Source organism: Triticum aestivum, chromosome 5B (assembly GCF_018294505.1).
Source record: "Triticum aestivum cultivar Chinese Spring chromosome 5B, IWGSC CS RefSeq v2.1, whole genome shotgun sequence".
NCBI classification, from domain to species: domain Eukaryota; kingdom Viridiplantae; phylum Streptophyta; class Magnoliopsida; order Poales; family Poaceae; genus Triticum; species Triticum aestivum.
In genome coordinates this window covers 697,742,218-697,751,528 of record NC_057807.1, presented here as the reverse complement: position 1 = coordinate 697,751,528, position 9,311 = coordinate 697,742,218, and the positions used below count along the sequence as shown (strand labels likewise).

General features: G+C 43.2%; 1 long non-coding RNA gene across 2 annotated transcripts; it reads left to right on the top strand.

Moving 5' to 3' along the window:
- Positions 1 to 811: 811 nt before the first annotated feature.
- LOC123114334 (uncharacterized) lies at positions 812 to 5,255 on the top strand. Of its 2 annotated transcripts, none has more exons than XR_006456484.1 (5): positions 812 to 1,056; positions 1,187 to 1,257; positions 2,067 to 2,412; positions 4,120 to 4,234; positions 5,037 to 5,255. It is a non-coding gene; the product is annotated as an uncharacterized lncRNA (long non-coding RNA). The 2 variants fall into 2 exon arrangements; XR_006456485.1 differs by having other exon boundaries at positions 5,029 to 5,255.
- Positions 5,256 to 9,311: the final 4,056 nt, after the last annotated feature.

Here is a 9,311-nt window from a genome sequence, read left to right as displayed (position 1 = left end):
AAGTTGTCAAAATGACGAACAACCCACTGTATGAACAATTTCCAACTATAAAATATGAGCTAAGGATAATGAGAGAGAGAGAGAGAGATGGTGCTGCAACATTTTACCTCACCCTGTTGGATTCAAAATCAAGCTCTCATCCGTTAGATCTGAACCGGGCCTGCACACATGAAGAAAATGATAGCAAGATGATGGATTAGCACGGGAACGGACCCCAGAAAATGAAGGGAAAAAGCATGACACTAGAGCGGCACCGATGGATCTGACCAACCAATAGCAACTATCACAAATCAGCAACAATATCTGTTGTCATTAACATCCCCCACACGATCTGACAATAAAAAAAAGGACGAATCAAACCATCTCTCGAAACAGAGGAAACAGGAAACCACAGGGGAGAAAAAGAATCACCACTCGTTTTGAAACCCTGGCATCTCTTGTGATATGCGGCACTGAAGGAAGGGCCTATCAGACAACATAACACGGAATCAGGATAAGAAGAGAAAAGTCCAAACCCTAGCTTATGGATGAAGAAGAGCCATCCACCTATCGCCCGGGAGAGAAGAAGCGGGAGGAGGAGCAGGAACGGGGACAAAGAATCCGGAATAGGGAGGAGGAGAAGGAGAAACAGGTAGAGAAGAAGAAACGGGGGAAGAAGAAGCAGAACGGGGACGAAGGAATCGATCGTCAGAAAGAAGAAAACCAGAGAAAGGGCCGGCCCAACTACAGACGATAGGTGTGCGATACGTCGACACTTTGACGCAATACGCGTCAAATAGGATTTTCCAAGCTCTTGTGCCCATCGCTTCTTCGAGCAGATCTCGGGGAAGACAGGGCTCAACCTACTGCAGAGGAGCGATGCCTTGTACTGGAAGACCATGCTGGCTGTGGCGAAGCACTCCCTGAAGGTGCTGCTGCTCGTGATGTCCAACCCCATCTCCGTTTCCACCTACCTTGCCTAGAAGCTTTCAGTGTTGGGTTCCTGGTGAGCGGCGTCATCAGTTCGAGCACCAACCACTTTGTAATCCACATGCAGCTTCTAGGTTCAGGCTTTGGGTAAGATCTCTCTCCGTCGTATGGTCTCGCTCCTCCCCTCTCTGTCTCAAGTGTGTAGCCCCATGGATTTAACCTTTTGGGATTTTGATGCGTGGATTTGATTCAATGGACTGCTCCCTATTTACTACAGGATGAAGGAACATAGCACATCGTTGCTGAATTTGGAGGTTTACTCATCAACAAGGGAAGGGGAAACAAGCAGTAAGCATAGCACAAAGTTGTTAAATTTGGAGTTATACCACATCTCACATATATAGGTCTGTCTTATTATGTACGTTTACATACATATGCATCTGGAAATCCAAGCTAATTCATAAACTTCAAAGCTAGTGAGGTACGGGAAGTTTGTATGTCCCCATGGTCTGTAGTGAAAGGATTAGGATGTCCTTCTATTGGTTAGTAAATAGTGAAATGATGATTATATCTACTTTTGTTGAGTTTTTGCAAAACACTTATGTTCGTGTAGATAAACTCATGAGATGCTCTCTGGCTAGTTATGCGGTTATGTGCGTAATTGATGGTTTTGTCAGGTTGCTTCCTTTTTATGTTTTCTTCTTCTCCGGGTAAACTAGACAACCATTTCCTTGGCTAGTTTCTTTATCACTTGTAACCACGAAGAAATGATAAGGAATTTTCAGCATGAATTAAGATAAGGACCATAATTTCAGTAGGAAAAATATATGAACCATGGATTTCTGTTCCATGGCCAGCAAACTATTAGTTGGTAGACATATAACATGCTCATTTTCTGCTGTAACTACTTTGAACAAGTGTCTTCACAATGATTGAATTAAAGGTTGCCTTAGACGTCTCTTAACCTTCCTGGGTCACATCTTTGAGATGAAATATTACAATTCTCAAGATAATTTTTTTTATCATTTGCTGAGTTTTTGTGTGGTAAAGTTCAACCGCTCAGAAATTAGTTGTTTGCTCCCGTGCTTCTGCTGAAGTTTGTTATCATATATTTTTTTAAATCTTGGTCTAACAATGTTGTCTTGCTTGCTAATCAGGTACCAAAGCTGGGACAACTTTGAGATGCGGGTGCACAAGAGGGTGATCGACCTTGTCAGCTCCTTGGACGTTCTCAAGCAGATCACCATTGAGAGGTTGAGATGACCATTAATAACGAGTAACTATTGTGAAGGTAGTCAAGGACATGCAGATGTTGGTGATGGGCTCTGTTAGGATGCCCACGTAGGTGCTCAACATCACCACCGGGAAGTCCCCCTGTGGCGCAAGGTGAGCTGGAAGTGGTGGTGCACCGCCTTGCTTATGGCGCCAATGAGATGGCGGGGTTGTTGCCCCGTGACGTCGGCGTCAGCTCCCACGACTCCATCACCAGCTAGCACTACGTGGGTGAGTCACTGGTCTCTCCTTCCTCCTCTATCTGCTCTGGCACATCTAGCCTTTGAGCTGAGTGATTTACTGTCAAGTGATTCTTTTTCATGTCTCTTGGAATATGATAACAAACACCGATGTAAAGATGAAATATTTGTCATGTTAAATAGGTCGCTGTTACTCATCCAAAAAGGTTGGTGTTTAAGAACTTGTTACTTTGTTGGATATTGATTGTATGCCACTACACCCGCAGAAATTTCCCTGAATCTCTCAGATGAAAAATATCGTGAATAAATACTACAGTAGCTTATTAGAAGAAAAATATTGTGGCTTTGGCCTTGCTTTTTGTGCAACAATGTAACACATTTTTTGGACATCGGGCACTATATGTGTTCATCTCCGTATTGACCTGCTTCACATTTGTGACTGAACTAATTGTGCTCATATCTATTGATGCCCATATCTTTGTTCCAATTAGTTTAGAGGTAGAAGGTCAACATGATACCTGAAAAAAATGGTTAATATGATAGGCGGCTAAAGCTCTTCTTTGTCTCTTGCGATCTTTGCCTGAAGAGGTGCTTGATTAGCTTGCAAACAATTACCCGTCAGCAGGAGCTCAAAATATCACGTATTGTTCAATCATGTCAAACAAGTGCTTTTGAACAATTAAAGGAACACGAAAAACAAGACAATCATTTATCTAACTTATTAATTAGGTAACACAGTACCATTTTGCTCTAAGGCTTTTCACCATCAGTTTTCAGGTCTACGTGGTGAGCTTTATTTGTGCAGAGAAATCTGTAGCATGCAGATTCTCCTTATCAACCCCATCAGTAGTTTCACCAAACAACAATGCAGACTTGAATCCAACTGAGTCAACTAAATGTGTGGTCTTATCAAACCATGTATGGCTGCCAGGTCGTGGAATCAGATAAAACAGAGTACATTTCCATTGTTCTTTCTATAAAGAGGGGGAGAAGGAATGCTTGCCTAGCTCTATACTCTAGAGAAGCTAACTGACCTGAAAGTCAATTTCACCAATAAGGTTAATTTTGAGTGCCTTTAGTAGGACTACTAGGCCTGGGAGGCATCCGAGAATGCAGGCCTTCATGATCTTCATGTGTCAGGTCATCGGTGTTTGTTCATCTAGAGACAACCGTATTACAAGGCTCCCAATAGCATTCCATTTCACTTCTCTGCGAAATACGTGTAATTTCGTTCCAGTCCTTCCTCTTAGAAAAATATGGTGAACAAAAATATGTCATTTCTACTACACACCAACGATGTCCTGGAGCTGGGCGGTGCAGCTTTAGAACTCTGGTCAAACTGGCTGAGAAAATAGGACAAATAGTAAGCTGCAGCCCAAATGAATTTTTGCAGTAAACTTGTCATCTTCTGTTCCCGTTGAAGCACTCACAACTCTCTGCAAAACCGAGCCACTCTTCTTGTTGAAGGGGGAGCCCCTCATCTTTTGCATCTTCTCTTTTTCTCTGGAGAAGCGCCAGAACTGTCATCATTAGGCTTTGAATATTTCTTCCGTCAGTTCATGCCTCATGCTTTCCCTCTCAGCTGGCGCCTTACTAGAATTGTAGGATTCTCACAAATACAAGAGTCTACATTTAATCTCCGTGCTCTGAGAACAAGAACTTCAGCTTATTTAACCCTGCTATGGAATAAATAGCTCCAGGATCACAATTAGCCTTTTCTTTTTCTTTATATGTTCAGGGCACCTGTGCACAAGGATTCCTGGTTCCAGCTACTCGGGGCACTTGTGAACGTATTGGATTACTGGTGCGTTATGCAAACAGCGGATGATCTGCTACTCCTATAGATGAGTAAGGTATTTATACTGTATTTATTTCTTGCGATCAAATCTGTACATCCAGCAGTATATGTTTTAAGTTCATTCTTATGACCCAACTTCAGATAGGCTAGTCTTCTGTACGCACTCCAGTTTTTATGCCTATGCCAATTGAGTAATCTATCTTATTTATTTTTAAAGAGAAGAAACATATGCTTTTGCTGACCTATGAGCTCCTTATGGAGATGGTGGGCCAGTTGGGGTAATCTTAGCTAAGGATCAGCGTTTGTGTTAACACATGGTTATTGACTTCTCTATATTTATTATTATATGTATTTTTGAGAATGAGATGCTCCTCTGTGTTGGCGTTTTGGTACTGTTGTCCAGTTCTGCGCAATAGCAGCTCAATATGCTTTTGGTGCGTTGGGTTTGGCTTGGACACTTGGGTAACTGCTAATGCTTACCTACTCCTAGTCCATGTTATAGCTGCTCTTACCTAGTTTCACATATGACACTTTATGTAGTTCACATTGTTATTTTAATGGTTGCATGTTCTGATTGTATGCCTTTGGTGATATTTTTTCTAGTCTTTGGTATGAAGCTAGCTAAGCGCTTCTATTATTTATAGACTACTGTGTAAGCAGTCAACACAATTTACATGTAAATATTTTAAGATATGGTATGAAGCTAGCTAAGCGCTTCTATTATTTCTAGTAGCATCATGTGATTGACTGAACAAAAAAAAGGATTGCACTGACATATGGAATAATTTTAAAGAAAAAACAAAGAAAATGCAGTTTCTGATAGTGTATTATAACCGAGACATGTTTAAGTTTTGTAGGAAGCAAACAAAAGGACTGCACCCACAAGGAACCGTGAGGCCAGCGATCCGCGTCAACTGCATGTTTTAGCTTTCATTGTGTACAAATAACATCTCAGACTTGTATCTTTTAGCTATCTTTTTCTGAACATGATGCATGGTGTCTTGGTGGATATCTTTAGAACAGACTGAAGTATATGTATGTGACGATTAGTTAATGAAACAAAAATGTTTGGTGCACCTGATGTGAATTTGTGATGTATGGTGTCTTGGTGATTTCATTATATGTATGTTATAATCAGTACCATAAGTTAACTAAAGTTGTGGTTGGCTAAAGAAAATGTTGATGAACTGTTGGTCGGCAAAACAAAACACCATCTGATTGTTGGTCGACAAAGGCTCATGAGAGGGCCAACAGAAAGTCGGTCGGTAAAACAAACGCTGTCAGACAGTCGGTCGGGAAAAGCTGCTAACAGAAAGTTGGTCGGCAAAAAATACTGTCAGACAGTCGGTCGGGAAAGTTTTTCAATAGCCGTCAAACTGCCGGTCGGCAAAGATAAGTCGGTCGGGAAAGGGTTTTCCCGTCTGGACTTCCTCCAACAGACTGTGTCGGTCGGGAATACTCTTTCCCAACCGACTGTTTGTCGGCAGAAGTTGTTTTCCCGACCAACCTTTTTGGCTGTTTGATTTGACCGTTGACCATTGACAGGTTATGACAGGTGGGGCCTAAGTATTTTTTAGCAAACAGGTCCCTGAAACAAAATATAAAAGCAATCGTGTCCCTGATATTTTTTTTAAAAAAGCAATCCCGTCCTCCCGGGAAGTTCATCGCCGGAGCCGGCCAGCACCACATCTACGAGCTCGTCAGGGCCGTCCAGCTCTGGCCGTGGCCGGTGGGCAGCAGCAGCCGCGGTGGGCTGGAACCGCCCGAGCTCCCTGGCTGCTCCCCGCCCGTGCTTGAGCTCACGGCCAGCGGCGGGGCGGCTGCTCGTGGCCAGCGGCGGGGCGGACCTAAGCAGGCGGCGGCACGTCCATGGCGTGGTGGTGGTCCGCCCTGGCGGCAGAGGCCGTGGCTGCGCCGGCCGTGGTGGTGGCCAGCCCGGAGGCGCTCCCCATGGCATGGTGGTGGTTTGCCCTGGCGGCGGCAGCCGTGGCTGCGCCGGCCGTGGTGGTGGCCGGCCCGGAGGCGCTCCCCATGGCGTGGTGGTGGCCGGACCAGGCGGCGGCAGCGGCCGTGGCTCTGCCGGCCGTGGCGCTCGGGATTTTGAGAGATAAGGGAGAGAGAGAGAGAGAGAGGGGGGAGAAGAGAGATAAGGGAGAGAGAGAGCACTTACATGTGGGACCCAACTGTAAGTTAACGGTCAAACAAACAGTCAACAAACGGTCTGTTTAATAGCGGGCCCGAAACTAATTCTAAGTGAAATGGTCATTTGGTTTTTTTGTAACAGCAGAACAATTTTGTGGTAGCTTTTTGAATATATTAAAAAAGCGATAGTTTTTTGAAATGATGATCCGTAATGTGGTAGTTTTTTGTTATTCACTCTGAATGAGCACATGCCTAGTCATCAAAATTTTGTACTATGCTCAAATCTTATCCTAATTAAATGAGCACATGCCTAGTCATAAAAATCCTTATCATGATTATACGATTAGCTCATGCAGTTCATACCTCCCCACAGCTTCAATCCCAAAAATTCTGAAAGTAATTTTGTTTTCTTAAATCAAGTGCGTTTCTTTAAATTTGAGAAAATGACAAAACTATGATATATGTGTTTGGTGATGATTCAACTACTGGAATTTCATGAATATTTATATATGGCAGTTACATGTTATCTACAAACTCTAGTAAATATTTCATGCATTTCAGAATTTATCACTTACCTACACTTCAACCCAAACTTGGGGCAGATTTTATTTCGAATTTGAACAGTAGCATCTGTGAAATTTTCCAAGATATTTTTGAAAATTCTTAGCACGGAAACATTTAGATCATGGTAATCTTGAGAAGCTTATGAAGGAATAGAGGAGGAAGAGATGTTTCAGTAAATCTAATTTGCGTTTATTTTCATTCAGCCCCTGCCTTTGACATTGGCCAGTGGGTGAGTCCAGCAGCGCCATCTAGCAAGGACAACGGACACACGGCCGCAAACAAGCTGCCCCTTCCCTCCTCACTTCATATCCTCTTCTCTTGGATCCCCTCTCTCGTCTAGCTCGCCGGGGGCACCGCCGCTCGTCGTTGCAACACCGGTCACAGGAACCGACGGGATTCGCCAGCCCTCAGTCCGGATCGACATCCATGCCTCCAGTTTCGACATGCATGATGTCTACTACACAACCTTCTTCTTGTAGACGTTGTTGGGCCTGCAAGTGCACAGGTTTGTAGGACAGTAGCAAATTTCCCTCAAGTGGATGACCTAAGGTTTATCAATCCGTAGGAGGCATAGGATGAAGATGGTCTCTCTCAAACAACCCTGCAACCAAATAACAAAGAGTCTCTTGTGTCCCCAACACACCCAATACAATGGTAAATTGTATAGGTGCACTAGTTCGGCGAAGAGATGAAGATACAAGTGCAAAATAGATAGTAGATGAAGGTTTTTGTAATCTGAAATAATAAAAACAGCATGGTAACAAGTGGTAAAAGTGAGCGTAAACGGTATTGCAATGATAGGAAACAAGGCCTAGGGTTCATACTTTCACTAGTGCAAGTTCTCTCAACAATAATAACATAGATAGATCATATAACAAGCCCTCAATCATGCAACAAAGAGTCACTCCAAAGCCACTAATAGCGGAGAACAAACATAGAGATTATGGTAGGGTACGAAACCACCTCAAAGTTATTCTTTCAGACCAATCTATAAAAGAGTTCATACTAGAATAACACCTTAAGACACAAATCAACCAAAACCCTAATGTCACCTAGATACTCCATTGTCACCTCAAGTATCCGTGGGCATGATTATACGATATGCGTCACACAATCTCAGATTCATCCATCCAACATAAAAGTACTTCAAAGAGTGCCCCAAAGCTACTACCGGAGAGTCAAGAACGTGTGCCAACCCCTATGCATAGGTTCCCAATGTCACGAAACCCGCAAGTTGATCACCAAAACATACATCAAGTGGATCGCAAGACATACATCAAGTGTTCTCATAAAGACTCAATTCGATAAGATAACTTCAAAGGGGAAACTCAATTCATCACAAGAGACTAGAGGGGGAGAAACATCATAAGATCCAACTACAATAGCAAAGCTTGGGATACATCAAGATCGTGCCATAGAGGGAACACGAGAGAGAACACGAGAGAGAGAGGTCAAACACATAGCTACTGGTACATACCCTTAGCCCCGAGGGTGAACTACTCCCTTCTCGTCATGGATAGCGCTGGGATGATGAAGATGGCCACCGGTGAGGGTTCCCCCCTCCGGCAGGGTGCCCGAACAGGGTCCCGATTGGTTTTTCGTGGCTCTGGAGGCTTGCGGCGGCCTAACTCCCGATCTAGGTTCTGTTCTGGAAGTTTTTGGGTACATAGGTATATATGGGTGCAGGGGGTACGTCGGAGGAGCTACGGGGGGCCCACGAGGCAGGGGGCGCGCCCAGGGGGGCCACCCTGGTGGGCATCCCGTATCTCCTCTGACATGCAATCCAAGTTCCTTGGGTTGCTTTCCTTCCAAAAATAACTTCTCCAGTTGATTTCGTTCCGTTTTGACTCCGTCTGATATTCCTTTTCCTCGAAACACTGAAATAGGCATAAAACAACAAATCTGGGTTGGGCCTCCGGTTAATAGGTTAGTCCCAAAAATAATATAAAAGTGGATAATAAAGCCCAATATTGCCTAAAACAGTAGATAAAGTAGCATGGAGCAATAAAAAATTATAGATACGTTGGAGACGTATCAAGCATCCCCAAGGTTAATTCCTGCTCGTCCTCGAGTAGGTAAATGATAAAAAAGAATTTTTGATGCAGAGTGATACTTTGGCATAATTTCAATGTAAATATTCTTAATTGTGGCATGAATATTAAGATCCGAAAGATTCAAGACAAAAATTTCATATTAACATAAATGTAATAATACTTCAAGCATACAAATTAAAGCAATCATGTCTTCTCAAAATAGCATGGTTAAAGAAAGTTATCCCTACAAAATCATATAGTCTGGCTATGCTCTATCATCATCACACAAAGTATTTAATCATGCACAACCCCGATGACGAGCCAAGCAATTGTTTCATACTTTAGAAATCTCAAACTTTTTCAACTTTCACGCAATACATGAGCGTGAGCCAT